Source organism: Polypterus senegalus, chromosome 1, assembly GCF_016835505.1.
Source record: "Polypterus senegalus isolate Bchr_013 chromosome 1, ASM1683550v1, whole genome shotgun sequence".
NCBI lineage: Eukaryota > Metazoa > Chordata > Cladistia > Polypteriformes > Polypteridae > Polypterus > Polypterus senegalus.
In genome coordinates this window covers 75,749,420-75,774,280 of record NC_053154.1, presented here as the reverse complement: position 1 = coordinate 75,774,280, position 24,861 = coordinate 75,749,420, and the positions used below count along the sequence as shown (strand labels likewise).

Below are 24,861 nucleotides of genomic sequence, written 5' to 3'. Positions count from 1 at the left end.
TCACTTCAACCATGTGACTTTGAATTGAATGATGATAGATTTCCATCAAAATGTTCCATTCACACAAACAAAAAGCAGAACCTTCTCTATTCAAATCTTAAATATGCCTTTAAATGTAAACCCCATGGCACAACTGTGTAGATTTGAGCACAAACTGGTATATCATACTTCCATCTACAAGCTTGTTATTAGATGGCAAATCCCCTCTTACCATTACCCAAGCGAGATGTTTGTTTTTCCCTTGGAGACAAATAATCTGTCTATGCTTCCCTCAACCTTTTAGTTTTACCTTGTTTTCTTTGCCATCATTTAATTTATTTCTCTAAAGGAAATATATTACTGGGTAGAGCAACCTGGGTGGGCCCACAGGGCACTGCACCTTACTCCTCATCATTAAAAATTCAGTTTTGAAATTTCCATCTTTAATGTTATCCCTGGGGTATATGCTGCGGTGTTTGTCTTCCCACGATCCCAAGTCAAAAATGCGTCCATCACCAGTTCTTCACTCCTGTGCATCTGGTACAGGAGGAGCACTGTTTGAGCCCTTGGCTTCAAACTAAAACCAGTTAAATTGTCTTCTACAATTTTATTTTCATAGTCTCTCAGGTGTAGATAACACACACGGTATCTCTTCCCTTATCTTTATTTCTTCTTCTTCAGGTTGGAATGCACGATTATGAAATTGCAATGCTGTCCCCCATGGGTTCATCTTGGGGACGAGGTGACTGATCTGAGGAGAGGTCCTTGAGATTACATCCTTTGGATGTCACTGAACTCACAGAGCTGGGCTCTGGCATTCAGCCAAGAGCAATTTGGGTTTCACATGACAGATTTTGTGGAATGTTCTTCAGGGGTGTGTTTGCAGTGAGTCCTGATTTTTTAAGCACAGGTGCTTTCTTATAGCAACAGCAACTATGTAAAGTCCTTGAAGCACCCCAGTGAGGCCTGTTTCAACAGCTACTGTTCATTAGATAAAATGCCTTCCCAGACAATAATGACAAGGCAGCGTGCCATAACAGACATGTTCTTTTCTTAATTTAATGTCTTGGATATGAATGCAATAAAAAGAGTACAAGGAAACTCCAAGTGAAAGCAGGATGAAAATGAACAGTTTCACTTGTGACTTTATGCTGTAGGAAGATAAGTAAATAAATCAAGGTAATTAACATTTGATCTGGCTTTTATATAAGTAACATATAAATGCTTCTTATGTAAAGACCATCACAAAGCATAATCACAAACAGGACTTTGCATGATACGTTGGCGAGCTCTGTAAGCTGTGCTGTCTTGTTGAAGGACAGGTGTGGTGCAGACTGACTGGCAGGATGACACTGCACCTCATCCTGCATCCAAACAGTGCCATCTTTTACCTTTACATCTGGTGCTGCTGCGTTGTTCTTATATGTGAGTAGACGTTTCTTGCGGGGAGGGCTTTTGTTCTCTTTCTCCAATGTAGAACCCTCGTCCTCATCTGAGTTCACCTCTGTTATAGAACGTCTTTATTTGAAAACAGCAGTGCCAAATCGGGGTGAGCATGAGCATGACTGAGAGAATAAAACTGAATTAAAAAAATGCTAACCTTTACAAGTACCATACACTTACTCTGGCTGTTACAGACTCCAATGAAATGTATGTTTTTATATTGTATAATAGTAGCAATAAGAGCAGCTCACTACTCAAAACGTTTAATTTGGGATGCTCGAACCTGCGACCTGTTGAATAGGAGTCAGCAGTTCTTACCGCTGTACTACCGAAGAAGTCGTGACAGCACACCACAATAACCCGATTTCTTTTTTTTTGGTTATAGTCTTGAATAAAAGTGCATTTGTTCTGTTATATTTTGTGAAAGTGCTTATTTGATATTTGGACTTCAGTCTTCACACACTATACGCTTCCTGCCAAAATTTTGTCATTAGTACTAAAACATAAAAAATGTTTGTCTTTTAGTTATGGGTTCAACATTTCTTGCATTTCCTGTCATCCTACACTTATATAGATCTTTGTAGACACGGAAAACACATGAAATGCATGTGTTCCAAATAAAAATATATTTTTTAGCCTATACAGCTCTAGGTACTACCTTACTCCCTGATAAACAAGGCTCGAGCTGGGAGAGGTTTTTGCCATTTCTGCGGCAGTGGGAGGATGGGATAGCAGGCTGCTTGCTGCTTGGGATTATTGACTCATTTACAAGACAAAAGATGCTGACGGAGAGGTGCGAACAGATTTAAGGTGGGCCGGGTTTACGAGGTTTTTTGTAGGCTTTGGTAATTCTAGTGTTAAATCATATTACTAGAGTAATTCAGAAAAGTAAGCAAAATAGATTTTAGAGCATAGCGGGGCTAGGGAAAGTATCCCAGGGCAAGGTCACCACCATATTATTCATGGCAGCTTAAAGACCCTTGAGAGACCTTCTGCAGGAGAAAGAGCTATAACTACAAAGGAAACATATTGTCATGCTTGGGTCACAGATTTAAACAGAGACACAGATGGTTGTAGAAAACAGGAATTTTATTCAAGCACTGCAAACAAACATTTGCTTCTTTTTCAAAAGCTTAAACGTGCTCCATGACAAGTCAGATGACAGTTCTGCTAGAAGCAGAGAATGTCAGAGAGAGAGAGAGAGATAAAGCAAACAATTCCAAAACTGACAGGCTCTGCACAAGGCTTTTAAGTTAGTGGAGTATTACGCGAGGCTTGTATTACTCGTTATAGCGCAAGTGAGAAAGTAAGGAGCAATGTGAGGGTAGTCTGTTTTTCAGGGGTTGTGGTTTTCCCAGGGGCTTCTGTATCTTCTTGGGGTGCGATCAGCCCTCCAGCTCACAATATAATATTTTTTCAGGGCATGACAGGTCAGGAAACTCAAAGGGTGCTGAGAGAAAAAAAGTAAGGCCACAGAAGGTTGACAGGAGATCAAAACACCTCCAAACCAAAAGGAAGCAGCTCATGGTCTCAAGCCAGCAGAACACAGGGCTTGTTAGCCTTCTAAAGGTAAGGAATGGCAGGGTGCCAGATGGAAACCTCCAACCTGTTAAGTGACAACATAAAGCCACAGACAGAAAGGAGTGAAAATGGACTGTTGTTTTAAGCTGTCTTAAAGAAATAGGTATTCAGTGCCACAAAATAGTTTAGGATACAGGGGTGATGCCAGGTGCCAATAGAAACAATTCTAGTATGGTCTAGTACAGTTGATCCTACTGCTGAAGAAATTTCACATCTTGGCTTTAAATGACCATGGGAATTGGTCTAAAGCCACCTTAAAGCAAAGCACTGACTGAGTCTGTGGTCAGGTTGGGGCAAACAAACCAAATACACTACTGTATGAGGTAACCGAGAGTCAAAAGATCACACTATCTTTAGTGAATGACACAAAAGGAACACACTCAACAAAGGCATTTATAGCACTGCATTGGTCAAATACACATAAAAGACTTATATAACATATTTATACTTTAGGAACTTGTGACTTGGTCTCAAAAGAAAATCACACAATTTTATGCCACACTTGGGTCCAATTTGGAGTCACCAATGAAGCCAGCATTCATGATGCTAAACTATGGACACTTGCTCTCAGTCATAATAAACAAAACCACCCCAATACACTACCACCACTGGCTTATCTTGGAGGAATCCAGAAGCAGGCAAGCGCAAACATCTGGCAGTCTGAAGAACTTGACAGCATGTGCTTGCAATTACACACAGAAACCAGAAAAATCAATACTCACAAAATACACTCATGTAACATCGATGAACCAGTGAAGGATCTGCATCTCAACCTCACAACGTATAGACTGAGGGCAATGCTGCAGTCATTAGTTCAAGGTGGCCCCAAATATTGGGGTCCCACCCAAAAAACACACGGAACATAAAACAACATAACAGCACAATACATACAGATGAATAAAACAATCAAATTAAAACACAATTTTACACAAATAGAAAAAAGACAAATCAAAACCATGATAATAGTCAACAATATAAAACGGCAAATAATACATGATAAACAACAAATCCATAAATGTAATCCTTTGCTAAAATCCTGGCTAAACCATAACAGTACTACACACCCTCAAAACAGGCATTTTGCATTTAGCTAGAATATTTCATCAACTGGATTAAGGTAGTTATGTAATGTGAACATAACTGTCACCATGGCATAGAGCAGCTGCACTTAGCTGAGAGAACAGGAGGCAGAAGCAGGTCAATTTTAACAGTAAAGGAGCATTCATTTAAAACAGTTGAGATCACAGTATCACTTTCTGTTATCCACTGTCACACTCTCCAGTACCATTGAGACCATCATAAGCACAAACACTTCCTATTTATTCATTTCCTGTAAAAGTCTGCAAAGACAGTCTGCTACCAATCAAAAGTCAAGGCCCACCCAGCCTTTAAAAAGCTGGCATTCAACCGCCTTCTTGAAAAGCTGTCTCTCAACTGCTACAGTACATTCTTGCAAACCCAATATTCTGTGATTAATAACACTATCACAACAGTGGCATAGCTAGAGTTCGTGCCGCTTGGGGCGGGGCGGTGCCGCCCTCCAACATATCTGAATATGTTAACCTATTTAAATAGAAAATTAAAATGATGAATAGAGAAAAATTAAGATAACTTTTGCATAGATGTATTCATATATAGAGAAACAGCAATAATTTTTCACATATAATTATTTATAAGCATCAACTAGACAATAATATAGTATAGATGCACTGATAAGCCCTTTTCTGATTATTAGTTTAATATAATTACGTGGAACCAGTGTAGTGTACAAGTGACAGGTAGAGATGTTTTCTGCGCAGAGCAGGAACGCATTCAGATTGATAACGAAACAAAATGATAAATTGTAAATTAGTAGTTTATCTTCCTAGAAATTATCAGTGTAATGTTTATGTTTATTTTTGTTATTGCCTCATAAATTTCAAATGCTGTGTCTGATGCCGCCACAAAGGACAGTCTGAAATTTATTTTTGAAACATTCATTCTTAAGTGATATTTTTCCGAACCCTGCTGCTTACACACGAATTGTACTGAGCCTTTTGGCCAATGATGCCACCACCAAAACTGTGCCTAGCAAGGCGGACTGCCCCCTCCTAGCTACACCACTGTATTACATATGAGTATTTTCAAAATTTATTTTCAGGGGTCCCCGTAATGTTGATTTTGAAGCTTTAAAGGATTAAATAGGGGGTTCTATCATGAAGGTCAGCTTAATTGGCCTTGTTCAAGTGAGTACAAAAATATAAATAAGTGAACCTGACCTCCTCAGAAACCTGTAATGAAAAAAGAGAATACAATTCAGGTAATGGATGGATAGATGAACAGCTATTATGTAAAATGATACATTTAAAAAGTTGTACAGTTTAAAATAACAGGTAAACAAAAATGTGTGCTTAAGAAAATCGAAAAATCCCTCCAGCCTTAATGTGCTGTTTCTGTCTACAGAAGGTGTAGAAACTGTAAATATACATTATTTGTTTATCTCAAAGTGCTAGCAGCAGAAACACACAACAGAATAAAAAGCCTCTGGCTCACTAATATTTCATGTGCTACAGACTGAAGAAAATGAAAACTTGACTTTTCATCAGTACAATTATAATCTAGTACACAGACTGGATAAGCAGACTTTTATGCATTTTAGAGAACAGTAGTAGTAGCAGTTAAAGTATCGTCACATGTACAACCTACAGTGAAATTCTTGAAATTTTTACTTTCATTACATGTAACATGTTGCCAATCTCCGGTGACATGATAAACAAGAAATTATTGAAATATGCAACTTCATTTTAATTAGCAGAAAATAAAAAAAAATCACCTTATCTAAAGTGTCCCTTACTCCTGTTTCTGTGCTTTCATTACTTGAAACCTTCATGAAAAAAAACAAAGTCCAGTAACTTTAATCATTAAAGTGATACAGCCGTGCAGTTAGAAGTTTATGTAATTTTATTAAAAGTGATCACAACCTTATGTCAGCTATTTTGTTTTTTTTTTTTTCACTCAGTACAACAAAGCAAGAACAAAGGATATAAGACAGACACCAAGGCTTACATTCCCATCTAATGGTTGCTGAGTTGCCTTTCTAATCACTAATAATGTAGTTCTGAAGAAGCTGATTTATCAAAAAAGTTGGCTTGTGCTTTTAGGGAAAGGGGGTTATGAGAGAAGTAGATAGACAGACAGAAAAATAAATACTTTTTATTCCCAAGGGAAAATTAATACATTACAGAAGCTCAATAAAAATATAAAAATGATAACAAACAACAACCCTCTAAACACACAAGAACGTCTTGCTTGGACATTGATAAGAGAGCTATTGTTGTCTTAAAACAGGCCTGTAGGTTGTAGTAAGAGGGATGAGTTTGTGGTCATATTTACCCAGGTGTGCCTTTGGTATACATTTAAAGGCACATTTAACATTTGAATAGTCCAGGCACTTTGAAATTGATAAAATATCAACCCCACATAGGGGTGGGAAAAGATGAAGAAGAAGAAAAAGTCTTGTTGCATCCATGAATGGAACATGACAAATACCGATGGCAATTTGACATTGTTCCTTCCAAAGTCACCTGGTTGAAGTTGCCATATATTATAACTGCAGAGTCAGAATGATTCATCATTAGAGTGTTGGTAACAGAGTGAATTGTTTATGTTTCTGAGTCCTTGTTTGCAGAGGGAAGAATATAAACATTAATAATTATGATAAAACATATCTCTAATAAAGGGAAGATAGATAGATATATATACAGGCATTCAGTTTCAACCAATTAGTTTTGAAGTTAGCCTTTGATATCATAAAGCAGAGGCCATATGCACCAAAACACAATTGCACATCATTTAATAGGTGTTTTTTGAAATTTGTTTACCTGAGTAATTTAAATGACAATAGTTTTTTTTCTTTCAACTTTTAATAATTTTGCACGCATATGAAAACACATAAAACAGCTGTGTTTTCTATTTTATGCAGTTCTTGCTTTGCCCTATTTATACCCATGAGTAGAGCTATGAATTATTATTGTTTATATAAGATTAATATCTTATTGTTCCCTCCCAATCGCACATGTATGACAATAGTTTTTTTAAGTTTTTGCTAAAAAAAGCACTTTTATTCACTTGCTTTTTAGCTTTTAAATTTGAGGGGTTAAATCTTTCTATTTATATTCTTTATACTGTGTTCATTTTATGTATGCATTTTTATTTTACATAATTTTATATAAGCTATTTATGTTTTGTGTATGGTATATGTGTGTTCATGTATGTACATTATAACTTTTTTTGTTTTCTTTTCTTTTCTAATAATTCTTTATCTGGCTTTAATTTCAATACTGATACCTTTTATTCTATGTTGTTTTAAATGTGCAATATACTGTAAATGAATATAACCTATAAAAGCCTATAATTGCATATTATGAGAGATAATGGATATATGGGTAAAAAGAGTGATGGAAATGGAACTTCTGGAGAAGAGAAAGCAAGGAAAGCCACAGTGGAGGTGGTGAAGGGATAAATTAAAAACAATATCAAGGGCAAGATCTTAACTGAGGAGGAGGTGCAGGCCTGAGCTGTTTGGAGAAGGTTGATCAAGCACATTGACACCATATAGAAGTAGGAAAAGATGAAGAGGAAGATTGACATGTGTTTATGAGTGGCATTCCACACTTAGTGATCAAGATGTAATAAAAGTTAGGCACAAGAATGTGGTACACAAAACTATGGGCAATCAATCATTTCATACCCACCAAGTCCATGCCAGCTAAGGGGAAGGCCTTGTCTGTCTATTAAACTGGATTGGCAGCTGCTTTATGCTTATCTAAAGTGTAATTTACCTTTAGGCCTTCCACTCTAAAATACTGTTACTTTCCAAAAAAAGCAATCAAAAACAGTTAATGGGACATCCAAAAGAAATCATTTGTAAAAGAGCTCCTAAGGAAAATTTAAAAATAAAGGGCATTCTCACATTTTGAAGTTTCATTGTGGATTCCCCTCAAACTTGATGACCAAGAATTAAATTAACATTCAGTCTCATCAGTCATCCACATATACATAAGAGGATCATTAATTTTCTTACTACAGATACATTTTACTTTATATATATATATATATACTAATAAAAGGCAAAGCCCTCACTGACACACTCACTCACTCACTGACTGACTCACTCATCACTAATACTCCAACTTCCCGTGTAGGTAGAAGGCTGAAATTTGGCAGTCTCATTCCTTACAGCTTACTTGCAAAAGTTGGGCAGGTTTCATTTTCGAAATTCTACGCGTAATGGTCATAACTGGAACCTATTTTTATCCATATACTGTAATGGACCTTTAGCTCGATGGCCGTGGGGGGCGGAGTTGCGTATCAAGAGAGCAGATGACGTGAACGCATCAAACCTGTTCAAAAAACTCATTACACAATTGACAAGGTAGGAAAAGAATATGCTCAGAGCTGGGCTCCACAGCTAACGCGATCTTGCGGAAGCAACTTCGTCACGCTGCCACCAAATATTTACAGAAAAATCCACAAGTTAATACACACACTGTCTCTAGAGTTTCTCCACACTCAATGTATTCCTTGCATCCCCTTTATACCCTCTGATCTCCCATTTCAATTCAAATGCCTCCAACTTCCAGTAAGGCTCTGCTTCGTGATGACAATTAATACGTCTCAGGGACAGACCCTACAAAAGGTTGCCATTGATTTGAGGCAAGATTGCTTTTCTCCTGGACAAAACTATACGTTGCATTCTCAAGAGTGAGCTCACACAGCTTCGTCATATTACAACCAGAGTGCTGAACTGACAACGTGCGATATAAAGAGAACTATAACAATCATAATAAAAGAACAATAAAACAGCGGAGAACCCGTGGATTAAATAAAAAGGCAGCTTCCTTGGCGAAGCAAGAAAAAAGGATGGCCTTATATGTCGTTCGTTTATAAAACAGCAGAGAAGCTATGTAAAGGCTGCATCACAAAAAACCAGCGGAGCACCTTATATGAGCAGGCAGTCAGCTAAAGAAGGGAATCAATAAATATCTATAATCGTAATAAACGAACAAAAAATAGGGTAGAAGCCGCGGATTAAATAAAGGAAATGGGTACCTGAACAGTAAAGTAAGTCTCAAATAGCTACAAAATAACTATGACAGTCATAATAAACAAACAATAAAACAGTACAGAACCACGAAGCAAGGAGAAACGACGACCTTATATGGCGTTCGTTTATAAAGCAGCGGAGAAGCTGTTCAGAAGCTGAAGGCAGCTACACAAAACAACAGCAGAGCGCCACACTCTGAATGTATTCCTCGCATCCCCGTTATACCCTCTGATCTCCCATTTCAATTGAAATGCCTCAAATTTCCAGTAAGGCTCTGCTTCGCGATGACAATTAATAAGTCTCAGGGACAGACCCTACAAAAGGTTGCCATTGATTTGAGGCAACATTGCTTTTCTCCTGGACAAAACTATAGGTTGCATTCTCAAAAGTAATCTCAGTGCACAGCTTGGTCATATTACAACTGGACTGCTGAACTGACAACGTGGTATACAAAGAGATCCTTAACAGATAGTTATTGGTATATTTTCCCTCAGTTTAAAAAGGTTTTCTTTTCTTCTTAATAAAAATTTAAAAGCAGTACTTCATTGCTGCGAAGCACAGGGATTTTCCTATATACTGTATACAGTATATATATGTAGATATGTATATATATATATATATATGTAGGTATGTGTATATATATATGTAGATATGTATATATATGTGGATATGTATATATATTTGTGTGTATATATGTAGATATGTACTGTATATACAGGTATATGTAGATCTGTATATATATATATGTCTGTGTGTATATATATATATACAGTTAGGTCCATAAATATTTGACAACTTTTTTCTAATTTTGGTTCTGTACATTACCACAATGAATTTTAAATGTAACAACTCAGATGCAGTTGAAGTCCAGAATTTCATCTTTAATTCAGTGGGTTGAACAAAAAGATTGCATAAAAATGTGAGACAACTAAAGCATTTTCTTAACACAATCCCTTCATTTCAGGGGCTCAAAAGCAATTGGACAATTGACTCAAAGGCTATTTCATGGACAGGTGTGGGCAAGTCCGTCGTTATGCCATTATCAGTTAAGCAGATAAAAGAAAAGGCCTGGAGTTGATTTGAGGTGTGGTGCTTGCATGTGGAAGATTTTTCTGTGAACAGACAACATGTGGTCAAAGGAGCTCTCCATGCAGGTGAAAGAAGCCATCCTTAAGCTGCGAAAACAGAAAAAAACTCATCCAAGAAATTGCTACAATATTACGAGTGGCAAAATCTACAGTTTGGTACATCCTGAGAAAGAAAGCAGGCACCGGTGAACTCAGCAACGCAAAAAGACCTGGACGTCAACGGAAGACAACAGTGGTGGATGATCGCCGAATCATTTCCATGGTGAAGAGAAACCCCTTCACAACAGCCAACCGAGTGAACAACACTCTCCAGGGGGTAGGCGTATCGATATCCAAGTCTACCATAAAGAGAAGATTGCATGAAAGTAAATACTGAGGGTGCACTGCAAGGTGCAAGCCACTCATAAGCCTCGAGAATAGAAAGGCTAGATTGGACTTTGCTAAAGAACATCTAAAAAAGCCAGCAAAGTCCTGGAAAAACATTCTTTGGACAGATGAAACCAAGACCAACCTCTACCAGAATGATGGCAAGAAAAAGTATGGAGAAGGCGTGGAACAGCTCATTATCCAAAGCATACCACATCATCTGTAAAACACGGTGGAGGCAGTGTGATGGCTTGGCGTGCATGGCTGCCAGTGGCACTGGGACACTAGTGTTTATTGATGATGTGACACAGGACAGAAGCAGCCGAATGAATTCTGAGGTGTTCAGAGACATACTGTCTGCTCAAATCCAGCTAAATGCAGTCAAATTGATTGGGCGGCATTTCATGATACAGATGGACAATGACCCAAAACATACAGCCAAAGCAACCCAGGAGTTTATTAAAACAAAGAAGTGGACAATTCTTGAATGGCCAAGTCAGTCACCTGATCTTAACCCAATTGAGCATGCATTTCACTTGTTGAAGACTAAACTTCGGACAGAAAGGCCCACAAACAAACAGCAACTGAAAGCCGCTGCAGTAAAGGCCTGGCAGAGCATTAAAAAGGAGGAAACCCAGGATCTGGTGATGTCCATGAGTCCAAGACTTCAGGCTGTCATTGCCAGCAAAAGGTTTTCAACCAAGTATTAGAAATGAGCATTTTATTTCCAGTTATTTAATTTGTCCAATTACTTTTGAGCCCTTGAAATAAAGGGATTGTGTTAAAAAATATACTTTAGTTGCCTCACATTTTTATGCAATCTTTTTGTTCAACCCACTGAATTAAAGCTGAAAGTCTGCATTTCAACTGCATCTGAATTGTTTCATTTAAAATTCATTGTGGTAATGTACAGAACCAAAATTAGAAAAAAGTTGTCTCTGTCCAAATATTTATGGACCTAACTGTATATATGTGTGTGTATGTATGTATATATATATATATATATATATATATATATATATATATATATATATATATATATATATATATATGTATGTGTGCGTGTGCATATATATATATATGTATATTTATGTGCATGTACTGTATGTATGTGTATATGTATATATGTATATGTGTATGTATGTCTGTATATGTATGTGTATATATATGTTGGAACGTGTATATATATGTATATATATATGTAGATGTGTATATGTGTATATATATATGACAGCAACACTCATAACAGTGACAAAACAATTACATTGACAATCATGTTATGTTATTTTTAAAATGTTTCCTTTTCTTTATCATAACTTCTTTAACAGACTACTTCTCCGGCTGGCCTGGTATTTTACTAGTATATATATATATGTATATATATATATATATATATATATATATATATATATATATATATATATATATATATTGTGGTGAAATGTTCTGGTCCAAAATAATTTTCCACAATACACAATACACTTGGGTCCTCGTCTCACCCATCTGTAGTTTTAAAGTCTGAAGATCGCTCATGATGGTGTTTAGGACGGTGTTCAGGTCCTGTTCCTCTGACATCTTGAAAACAGACGAAAAACAATCCTGCCGACTACGCCAATTGTGGTGAAATGCTCTGGTCCAAAATAATTTTCCACAATACACAACAAAGGTTTGGGGACCGTCCCCATATATTGTCGTCCAGACAATAAAGAATAAATGATTCAAAGTCTTAAATCAAAACAATGAACAGTTTAGTTCCAACAAAATGGCGAATTTATAGGGAAAAGGATTATGGGACAGGAAATGGTTGGCATGAAAACAGGAACCGGAATTAACATCATAATGATGAGACGGAAGTGAGGTGTTTTGATGGAGCCGGAAGTGACGTCATCATGGTTGGCCGGAAGTGATGTCATTGCGGCCATTTTGGAAGCCGGAAGTGGAGGAACTTATTTTTCTTCAGATTTTCTGTTGAGCAAAAGAGATTTAGGTAAGTACCACGTGACAACCCTCTATCTCGCGATGTTTCACTCACCTTTAGGCTCTTTGACTGCCTCCTAATCGCACATGTGTGACATGACCCCCCCTCAGCCCAGACCCATCGGGTCGGGCGACCTGCATCGAGAGGTCGTGTACCCGAGAGAGAGCATCTGCGTTGGCCTGTAAGGAACCCTTACGATAAATGACACTGAAACGATAAGGCTGAAGATCTAAAAACCACCTAGTGATGCGAGGGTTAGACTCCCGATGAAGGGACATCCACTGTAAAGCAGCATGATCCGTCACCAGAGTAAACTCACGCCCCAATAGGTAGTACCTTAAAGACGTGACAGCCCACTTAATCGCCAAGGCTTCTCGCTCCACCGCAGCATACTTGGTCTCCCGGTCCAGCAGTTTCGGCTAAGGTACATAACGGGTGTTCAGCACCATCAACGCACTGGCTCAGCACGGCACCCAATCCTGTGGCCGATGCGTCGGTCTGGAGGATGAAAGGAACAGAAAAATCAGGAGATCTTAAAACAGGTGCTGACGTAAGGGCCAACTTTAAGTCACTGAATGCTTTATCCACTGCATCATCCCATACCACTTTTAAAGGTGCTCGTTTCCTTGTTAAATTAGATAAGGGCGTAGCAATTTCTGAGAAATGCGGTACAAACGCGATAGTAACCTGCCAATCCCAAAATGCTTGTACCTGCCGCTTATTTATCGGACGGGCCAATTCAAAATGGCATCAATTTTAGAACATTGTGGTTTAACAACCCCTCCCCACTAGGTAGCCTAAATATTTGGCTTCCTTCAACCCAAAAAACATTTCTTTGGATTAATACGAACCTGCTGACGCTAGCTTGGAGAGGATTGTTTTAACCTGCCATACATGATCCTTCCACGTGCTGGAATAAATGACAACATCATCTAGGTAGGCAGCACTATATGAATTGTGGGGCCGTAGCAGTGTGTCTACCAGGCGTTGGAAGATAGCTGGCGCCCGTGCAAGCCAAAAGGAAGGACCTTGTATTGCCAATGTCCACTGGGTGTACTAAAAGCGTTTTTTTCTTTGGCGGAGTCCGCTAAGGGAATTTGCCAATACCCTTTTGTCATGTCAAGAGTAGTTAGGAATTGAGCGTTCCCTAACCGATCAAGTAAATCATCCACTCGCGGCATGGGATACGCATCAAATTTAGAGACCTGATTAAGTCGCCGAAAGTCATTACAGAACCTCCATGACCCATCAGGCTTAGAAACTAAGACAATTGGACTAGACCAAGGGCTATAGCTCTCCTCAATAACCCCAGTTCTAGCATTCGTCTAATTTCCAACTCTACTTCCGCTTTCTTTGCCTCCGGGAGCCTATAAGGTCTTTCTCTGACAATCACTCCAGGGTTAGTAATAATGTCGTGAACAATCAACGCAGTACGTCCAGGTATCTCGTCCACAACTTTGGGGACAGACAAGATAGCCGCCTCGAGATCTTGTCGCTGTTCAGATGTTAATTCAGGGCCAAAATTAAGGTGGGCACATGACATAAAAGAGAACGAGGCTGACTGGATGAGGGATCAGGCTCCCTGTCCTTCCATGGTTTCAGCAAATTAATATGATACACTCGTTCACTCGGTCGGCGATTAGGTTGTTTAACCAAATAATCAACGAGTCCTTTTCTCTCCTTAATTTCATACGGGCCTTGCCAATGAGCTAACAATTTTGAATGAGAAGTTGGGACGAGTACCATCACACGATCACCCGGGACAAATTCCCGGATGGTGGTGTTTCGGTTATAATAACGGGACTGCGCTGCTTGTGCTTTTTCCAAATTTTCTTTTAGAATCGGCCTGATTTTCTCTAGTCTATTGCGTAATTGCGCGATATATTCAAGAATATTTGAAGTAGGGAGGACCTCCTCTTCCCATCCTTCTTTTAGCATGTCCAAAAGTCCTCTGGGTTGTCTTCCATATAACAATTCAAAGGAGAAAACCAGTAGAGGTCTGAGGACTTCCGATAAGCAAACAAAGCGAGAGGAAGCAACTGATCCCAGTTTCTTCCATCCTCGTTAACTACCTTACGTAACATCTGTTTTAAAGTTTGATTGAAACCGTTCCACCAACCCGTCAGTTTGGGGATGATAGACAGACGTTTTCAGATGTTTTATTCGAGTAATTTGGCTACTTACCTGAACGTCTCCGAAGTGAAAGGAGTCCCTTGGTCCGTTAAAACCTCTTTGGGGATCCCAACACGAGCGAATATCCCTACTAATTCCGTGCGATGTTCTTCGTATTAGCTGAGCGCAACGGAACAGCTTCCGGAAAGCGAGTGGCATAATCTACTAGTACCAAAATATATTTAAAGCCTTTTAACGAGGGTTCTAGTGGTCCTACGAGATCGACTCCGACTCGTTCAAAAGGAATATCAATAAGGGGAATAGGAACGAGAGGAGCTCGAGTCCTTCTTGGAATCTGGCGAAGTTGACACTCTGGGCAGGAAGCGCAAAATCGCCGGACCTCCTCATTAATTCCCGGCCAATAGAATCGGAGTTTTATTCTCTCCAACGTTTTTCGAGCCTAAGTGGGCTCCTAGAAGGTGAGCATGTGCTAATTCACACACCTTTCGCCGAAAAGTGCGTGGAATTAACAACAATTATCACACTTCTCCCTCGTGTTCTGCCACTCTATATAATAATTCATTTTTAAGTACAAAGAACGGCATCGGTGGCATGGGATCCAGGGTTGTATAACCCTCAGTGGATACTACTGCATTTCTAATAAATTTTAAGGAATCATCGTTCCATTGTTCTCTTTAAAAGAGGACGGGGTTAATAGGAATTGGGCAGTTAATTCTTGTATTGGGTCCTGTGCGACCTTAAAGGTGGGTTTTCTGTCGCCACGCCTCCACGTTAACTGTACTAGTTCCCGCAGAGGTCGATGGGACATCGATTCCTTCACATTGGGTACCCGTATGGGTCCGTGCTACTGTGGGACATGGCGTGGAGGCAGTCGGAGCAGTATTCTCCATTACTAAGCCTAAATGTTTTTTAGGTACAGTTACGTTAATACCGCTAGTAATTTTATTCCAGTCCCTACCTAGTATAACTGGAAAGGGGATCCGGTAATACAGCCATGGCCATGCTCGTTAGGTTATTGTTCACCGATATCACACATCTGGCAGTTTTATAATACGGACATCCCCATGAATACATTTAAGACTAGTTTTTACTTAGTCCACTGTTGCGGTAAAGCGAAGCGGGCAGCAACAATGGAAATGTTACTCCCGGAATCAAACATTGCTCTTACCTTCCTGCCATTTATGATAACTGCACCTGTATAGGGTAGAGATAAAGGATTAGACACTGTGGCACAATACCTTTCTCCCTTTACTAATGAGCAATCCATAGGCTCGATGTGACAGTTGGGGGACAGATGTCCAATCTCCCCACACTTGAAACAGCAGGGAAGACTAGCACATCTGTCCCGTTACGGACGGCAGGCTCGGGAGTTTGTCGGGTGGGCTCAGGAGCTGCCCCACGTGCCTGTTGGGTTCGGGCGAGAACTGTTCTGACCGCCCTGATTTACAAGCCGCCCAGTGACGCTCCGTGATTTGTATCAAGGTGTCCATATCTTGGAAATTATGTTTCCGGACTTGCTGGGCGATGTTCTCAGGGAGGGCATGCACAAAAGTCTCGCACGCTAAAAGCTCGGCCACCTTGTGCGAATTATTGATATCGGGCCATAGCCAGCGACATACTTTTCCCCAGGCTTCAAAGCCCTGGGTTCTTATTGGTCTTTCCGGATCGAATTGCCACTCCCTCCATTCCCCGCCTGCTGTTCGGGATACGCCGTGGCGCTTGAACACCTCCGTTTTTAGAGCGTCATAATCAGCGGCCTGCTCCTCAGTTAGATCATAATAGGCCCTCTGCGCCGTTCCCTTCAGGTAGGGAGCCAGTTGGTACGCTCCATTCCGACCTCGCCACGCATTCCGCTTAGCGTGCGCTCAAAATCAAAAAATACGTTTCAATGTCATCTGTCTCTGTCAATGTAGTCAATGCAATAGGTGGTGACCGAGCGACCTCCGTCCGTATCCCTGCAGCAGCACGAGCGTTGGCTTCCGCTACTTGGGTCCTCGTCTCGCCCATCTGTAGTTTTAAAGTCTGAAGATCGCTCATGATGGTGTTTAGGACGGTGTTCAGGTCCTGTTCCTCTGACATCTTGAAAACAGACGAAAAACAATCCTGCCGACTACGCCAATTGTGGTGAAATGTTCTGGTCCAAAATAATTTCCCACAATACACAACAAAGGTTTGGGGACCGTCCCCATATATTGTCGTCCAGACAATAAAGAATAAATGATTCAAAGTCTTAAATCAAAACAATGAACAGTTTAGTTCCAACAAAATGGCGAATTTATAGGGAAAAGGATTATGGGACAGGAAATGGTTGGCATGAAAACAGGAACCGGAATTAACATCATAATGATGAGACGGAAGTGAGGTGTTTTGATGGAGCCGGAAGTGACGTCATCATGGTTGGCCGGAAGTGATGTCATTGCGGCCATTTTGGAAGCCGGAAGTGGAGGAACTTATTTTTCTTCAGATTTTCTGTTGAGCAAAAGAGATTTAGGTAAGTACCACGTGACAACCCTCTATCTCGCGATGTTTCACTCACCTTTAGGCTCTTTGACTGCCTCCTAATCGCACATGTGTGACAATATATATATATATATATATGTTTCTGTTTTTTCTTTTGTAAATGTACATAGATCTAAGTCTGAGCTCAGAAAAGAGTATAGGAGTAAACTGAATAAATTAGATTGTCATATATGCTGTACCCTTTAAAGTCTAATTTCTGCTGCTCTTTGGCTCTTTCTTTCCTAAGAGAGAATTTCTGTTATTAAATTTTGTTGTCATTTGATCCCTGCCTTTACATAAATCTGTTGCCATACTGGTTACACTCCAGTTGACATTACCTGATAGTTTAACTGAAGCTTTGTGCCAGCTGTGTGCGTCTTCATAATTTTCAGTTTGAGGATGCACCTTTTGGCACAGCTAGACAGTCCACGTTGATCTCTGAGCAACTGTAGTAACAGGGAAACTTGATGACTATTTAAAAGCTCAATGATTAACTGTCAAGCAGTGCTGAACAGTTTCGAAAGGAATGCTGAAAATGACATGCCTGGTTATGGAATGGTGTGTGTCTGTGAGTTTTTCTCAGACTCTTCTAAAACAGCCATACATTTCCTACTTATTTTGGTTTTCATATTTTATACTTGCACCACGTTGAAAAGCCTTCATATGCCTCTATGAAGTTAAGTTAAATATATATTTTATGTAGCACTTTTCCAAGTAGACACTGTGACAAAAAGATTAATGAAAATCCACTGCTGATCACAAACATGCAGAATTCTGAAAATATCTGGAGACATTATAAAAAATGAAACTGAGATCTTGAATGATAGTGACAAGCATTAACTTAATAAAGCTAAAGTAATTGCTGTGTCATGATTGCAAAAGTGTACTTTGCAAAAAGACTAAGTTAAATGTTTTGACAATAAAGATTTCTTTGCTAAGGGAAAATATTTTGCTTACATATAAAGTAGACAACACTGCTATTATGAAGACAGCTTTCAGCACACAGGCGTACAGTCTGAACAGATGGGAACAGATAACTGACGGCGTCCTTGTGGGCTGATGATTATCTTCCTTTTTCAGAAAAGCGAGTGAGGCAAAGAGTTCAGATTTTATATTTCAAAATGGTTGTGTTTTTTTTTTTTCTTTTTAATGTGTAGATTCCATTTCTAGGCATAGGTTTCTTTAAAGACCTATAATTTTTTATTGTTGTGCATTTTGCAAGTTAACCCACCACCATTTTGTGTATTGATTTCTTGCATTTGCACTGCTCTTTTGACCTGATCACTTTAGTTTTGCTATTAGTGATGGGTCACATCGATACTCACTGACAATGAGGAGTGATGACGTGTTATATTATCGCCCTACTGGTATATATAATGGCACTGCACTAGCAAATGTATCCCAGATTGTGTAATCAGTAGATATTACAAATTACTTTCTGCTCGTTAGGATTTCAGCTTGTTTTTCAACTCTGCCTTTAGTTCAAATTTTGGGTTTTGTCATTTTTGACTAAAAGTCTTCTTGCTTTTGACCCTGGTTTAAGTTTTTAGATTCATCTTCTGGTTTATTTCTAAATAAAATGACTGCCCTGTGTTTCATTCTCTGTGGAAGCACAGAAAGTATTCGATTATATGGAAGCTTTGGAACTCCCAATATGTGAAACGAAACATTACTGCACTGGTGAAGAATTAGCTAAAACTTGTACAAATGTTTGAAAAGTATTGGCTGGATATAGTTCAACTTGACTCTACATATACTTTACAACTAATTCTAAATCAAGACATCTTAATCAAGATTAGTTATTTAATAAAGTGCATTATTGTTATTAGTATTATCTGTCCAACATTGGATTTGCCCCAAGAAAGTGGCCCCTGACAAATGTGGGGATGCTCACAAGCTCCAAACTTGATATCATACTGTTGTATAGGGTAGTCCAGATCTAATTATGCAATTTTCATTACACTATAACTTATTAAGTTTATGACATAGAAAATCACCTGAAAAATCCCGGACCATCAAGAAGTGTGCGAATTGATGACATTAAAAATCGTCCTTGCGCCAAACTGGAATCGTCCCCGAATAAATCAAAGTCACCCAGACGATCTGGATCTGCATAATTAGATCTGGACCACCCTGTAGTTTGTAGAGTCAGTGGCCTGACCTGTATTTTACAAAGCAATTAATTCTTACACAATTCTAAGGAGGTTTTGCACCATTCTTCATAACAACCTTTTTTAGTTTTAGACAATGCAAGACATCTCTTCCCACTAAGTTATGGAGGGTTGGTTACAGTTGCTCCAATTAAGCAAAGTAACTCACGGTGTAAGCAATGTAACATAAGTAGAATTATGAATAATTGTATATCCAATACTGTCAGACAAATAAGTGAATATTTTCCCCCTAAATGGTCTTAGTTTTGCACAAAACTGAAACATATGAACTAGCAAGAGGGATACTTGAAGTTACTGTTCTCATTAAGGGGAACGGTCCGATTGTTGATAGTGTCGGATCCAGTCCTTGATATTTTTGTTATGGATATTTATGTTCATTCTTGAAAGATGTACTGTATGTGTTGTACAATTTTATGATGAATTACACCATTATATGAAGGGCATATGTTATAAACATTCTCTGTCAGAGATTTTAATTGAGAAGTCCCTTTCCCAACATTTTGTAAGTCTGTCTAGAGGTGCACACCAAGAAAACAGTTTATAGAGTTTGGAATTACTACTGATATCCTTCTGTTCTCTCCTCACTACGACCTAAAATATATACAGTAGATATTTATGGGCTAACCATCTTAACCACTAAATAGACCTTAGCCTGTACACCACAACACACTGCTTGGTGGATGTGCTTGGGAGAAATGGGCCGCAGGATGCAATTCCTATTAATCTGCTTAAAGAAGAGTGATTTTAAAATCTTACTGTTTTAACCTTATCAGAAATGAAATCATAAAACACTAAATCAGTGTATAGATACATTTTAGTTAATGTTGATCGGTGTAAAAAAATTCACTAAGTGTTTCTTTTCCAGTATTAAGTCTAAGCCAGGACTCGCTTTAAATGTGATCTAACTAAGACTGATGGATGGAGAGCGAAGTCGTAGCTTCTTGGGTATGTATAGCAACACTCCTGACATGTAAAGGTTCCCAGTCAACATTCTGATGACAAAGCGTACATGTTTTTTTTTTTTATGAGACATCATTATTTCATTTTGGCACAGCACATTATAAATAGGAATGTTTTGGAGGGCCCAGGTCCATTTTTGAGTCTTTTTTCAACATTGAGTCTATTTTGCCTTTTACTGCTCCTGTCTTTTACAATGGCTAAGGGATTATGTTGTGTAGCAATGGTTCTCACAGTATGCAAGCAACTGCTGCCCTTTTAGCATTTTAGGACAGTATTTAGGAGAACTTTGTTCACTCACCAACGCTTAGACTTTATACATTGGCCAACTAAAGTTCTCTTGTGTGTTCTAGTGCACAATACATCATGCATTCTGTATTATTGATTATGATATCTATCTTGCCTGAAGAATGAGCCTCTCTATGTACTGGCCCATGCCTGAGTCAATTTAGTTCCTGCTTACTAAGAATTGTTTGTTTCACTTTGCACTTTCCATAAAATAACCCAAAGGCAAGTGCTGCTCTTGTAGCTCTGAGATGATACCTTTAATTCAATTTCTTCTTTTTCTAAATACTCTGACATGCTAACTATCTGCAACATCGGGAGAAGGAGTGAATGATAATGATCGAGTTGACCTTCTCTGCAACAATGACAACAAAACAGAGCTCTTAGCAAGTACAGCAACAGGATAAAGTGCATGTCTGTCCTCTGAAATTATGTTATGTAATTTGCTGCCTTTGTCATAATAGCAAAATACACCATAGGCTATTCTGCCATTATATAGTGTAGGACCAGACGTTAAATCAAGCGAAGATATGAGTAAATGTTATGTTGATTTGCTGTTCATTGCAATAAAAATGTTCATATCTGATGCTAGGTTCTTCAACTACAATTTGTAGAGCCCTATTGTAAAGTGAATTACTGTACAATTGTGCTGACAATAATTCAAAAACATTTGCATTCACAAAAAAATTAGTTAGACAGGAACACTGACCAGAGAGTTTATCAGAGGGAATACTAAACATAGCATGTCATCTTGCAGGTAGTAATTACTTTTTTATGAACTAACAGCAGTTATAAAGGTGAAGCAGAATTGAAAAGGGTCTGAAATTCAAATCAGTTCCTGGCATCAAAACACAGCAATTCAGATGCTAATGCCATTCTTAACTTGCACATCATCGAAAAGGGCAAATCGCTAGCCCTACTGATTGGCAAGCACACACAAACCATTTGTGCATGAATGAAGATAATTTGAATCATGTGTTACATTGGCATCCCGCCCAGGGTGAGTTTCTGCCCTGTGCCTGTTCCTTCCAGGTTACTTATTGGCTTCATTGCAACTCCAAACCAAGTGGAGCAGGTAATCAATAAAAAGAAAGATGAAGATAACATTTTATAGAATTATGGTAAAGAACACTTTCCATTCGTACATTAGATGGGAATTCATCTTGATGGTGGAATTTAATTATGTTCGGGTGGGCTTTTACTGAAATCTGTTTTTTAATTATGAAAGTTTTGGCAGGAATAAAGCATCTAACATCAAAAGCAATTGATTCTGATCAGTATGAAAGGAGACCAATGAAAGGAACAGTTTAGTCAGTTAAAAAAATTCTGCCATATGCTTTCACACTGTGGACAGGTGGAAGGAGTACAGGAACTGTTTTGGGTGCCAGCTGAGTTGTGCCTTTCTATTTTTAGGCAGTGAACAATAAAACAAGCAGTTGAGGATGCAAAATAGAAGATAAAGCAGCCTTTGTGGCTTTTCAATGCAATAGTTCTTTTGAGCAGGTAGGTATCTCAGAGCTCCATCTTTTAAATTTGTCCGAGTCCAAATGAGATGCCTTCCACTATGAGAGTTGGGGTTTTATAGCTGTCTGGGTGGAAGTGGGGTGGGGAGTTAATTGCCCTTAATGGGCATCATCTCACTGCAGATAAAGAGAAAAAGGACAGCACTGTTAGCGAAGGCTCCCCCTATCCTCGCTGGTGGAGTATTACGTACCCTGGCTGAGCTTTGAACATGTCCCTCAGACACCTATGCATGACACTTCCCCTGACTGACCTTAAAACACACAGTTATACAGAGTGACCTCTAACTGCAGGTGACCTGTAGCTGACAGCCCATCAGGCACCAATTCCACTAAAGGCAACTGTTATCAAGAACAACCTTGACATACCAGTACCTAAAACACAGCACAATATGTGTCTTTACGAAACAAACCACCCAGAAATATACTAAAGAGGCATAAAAGAAGCACAAAATATATGAATATACAAATTAAACTGGGCTTAATAAGGAAAAAGAAAAAACTTAAAGTAGAAAATAACCAAAAGTAAAGTAAATAAAAGTCTGCTTCTCTTCTGGGCCTGAAGTGTTTGCCATTCTATTCCCAGCACTTTGCTCTTCCATGAAGGATTGTGCTATGTCCTCTCCTTAGGTCAGATGACAAAGCTGCAGTATCACTAGTCTTGGCAGCACTGAGAGACAGCATGATCCCACATATTCTCTTATGGGACTGTGCTTTTCAGTGGTGAGAAGGTGTCACACCTTTGATGTTTCCTTCTTGCCTCACTTTCTCTTTACAAGGAGAAAACTGACAGTAGGATCCACCCTAGCCAACCACTTAGTAGTTAGGTATTCTTTCTTCATTTAATTATTTTGTACTTTGCTTTATTAATATTTTCAACATTCACCCCGTTTAGATTAAAAATTGTTACACTTTCATTTTTAGTAACTTTGTTCCTATTTTACAGACATCTTATTGGCAGGTACTGAAGATCAAGCCACCACACTGGAAGTGTCAATTCCAAAGGACTGGCTCCTCAGGAAAATTGCTGGGAAGAAAAGAGGGATAAGAGCTTCTCTGAACAGATCTTCCTTAAAAAAGAATACTGTGACTCTGGACATATAGTCACGCCATGAATAATGATCTCTTATTACTAATTTTCATGTTATGGCATCATTCTAATGTCCCAAACCTTCATTGATTCTCAGCCTATATTTAAATACATACACACATATATATATATATATATATATATATATATATATATATATTGTCACATACGTGCGAGTAGGGGGCCACGGACGGACCTAAATGATATCGTAACATTGTTTGCCAGAAGGGAATGGCGGGGTACTAACCTTTCTCTCTTTGTTTCCTACAGAAAGAAAGACGCACCGCTGCCATGAATCTGCTTGCATCAATACCCGCACTATGCTACTTCCGCCCTTCCTCTGTCTACACCTTATGACGTCAGCAATCCCACCATCCATCTCGGCTCCTACCCAGCATACCTCTCTACTTCCTGCCCCTCCTTCATAAATATTCCTCCTCCACCATCTTTGAACTGTCAACTGTGTATCACTTGCATATATTGACCTTAATGACTATTTTGTCATATTTTTCTGCTGTTTACAGTATACGGGACCGGAAACCCCAAACTGTTATGCTTTTGTTTATTTCTTTTACTATATATATATATATATATATATATATGTCACAGATGTCTAGGGTTCTTACCTGGCCGGGATGCCTGGAGGGACCGGATAGAGTTATAAAAAGCTTCCGGGTCAGGAGGACACAACCGCCCTGGAACAGGAGAGGACCACGGGAGAGGAGGAGAGACATTCCAACCCGTTGGGACCCGTGGCCACCGCCAGGGGGCGCTTTAAGCCTCCTAGATCCCGGGAGAACTTTACTTCCGCCACACTTGACAAGATGGAGGAGGACCCTGCCAGAGATGCCCGGAGTGCTTCCGGGGCAAAGGGCAGCACTTCTGCCACACCAGGAAGTGCTGCCGGAAGTTCATTTCCAGCCACCTGGAATGCATCCGGGCGGGAATAAAAGGGCCTGCCTCCTAACAGTCGGGGAGCTAGAGTCGGGAGAGGGAGCAGGACAAAGCTCCCAGGAGGAGATTAGCGGCGAAGGATTGAGTTCATTGTGGGTGATTATTGCTGTGTGCTTTGTGTCGTGTTTGGGACTGTGTTTATTTGATGTTAAATAAACGTGTGACTTTTATGAAGATGTGATCTCCGACTGGTGGTGTCCGGGCAAGTCTCACAATATATTGTAGCGACCCGTGGAGGAGTCTTTAAAGATTTCGAGCCGAACTCTGCCGTGCACCTCTCCGAAGCTGTCGGCTAGCGGATTGCCAGCGTTACGCATGCACCTGCACCCAGCTCTTTAAGAAAGAGAACACTCGTGCCCCATACACCGCACGACTCCGAGTGTCTCGGTAGTTTGCTTAGATTAAATCTTAGCAATAAAACAGCTCTGTCCTGTTGTATCTTTTTATTACAGAGGATAGTCAGAAACAAAAGCTCAACATTATTGCTCGGCCATTGCCAAGGTCACGCATGGAGACACATTTCAATAAATTGGCTTTTTACAAAATAAATAACCCCCGGACGGCGATGACCCAAACCCACCCAACCAATTAAATACAAACACACCATTATTTACAACACAAATGACAATACGTAAATTTCGACATACAATAAGCTTTTTATAAATTACCCATATATTCCCCACAAACTATTTACATAAATTACCCATGAGCGTCACTCCAGCGCTTGCTGCG

General features: G+C 39.3%; 1 long non-coding RNA gene across 1 annotated transcript; it reads left to right on the top strand.

Moving 5' to 3' along the window:
* The first annotated feature begins 2,906 nt into the window (after positions 1–2,906).
* LOC120517960 lies at positions 2,907–23,803 on the top strand. Its single transcript, XR_005631150.1, has 4 exons — positions 2,907–2,991; positions 20,189–20,268; positions 21,979–22,068; positions 23,032–23,803. It is a non-coding gene; the product is annotated as an uncharacterized LOC120517960 (long non-coding RNA).
* Positions 23,804–24,861: the final 1,058 nt, after the last annotated feature.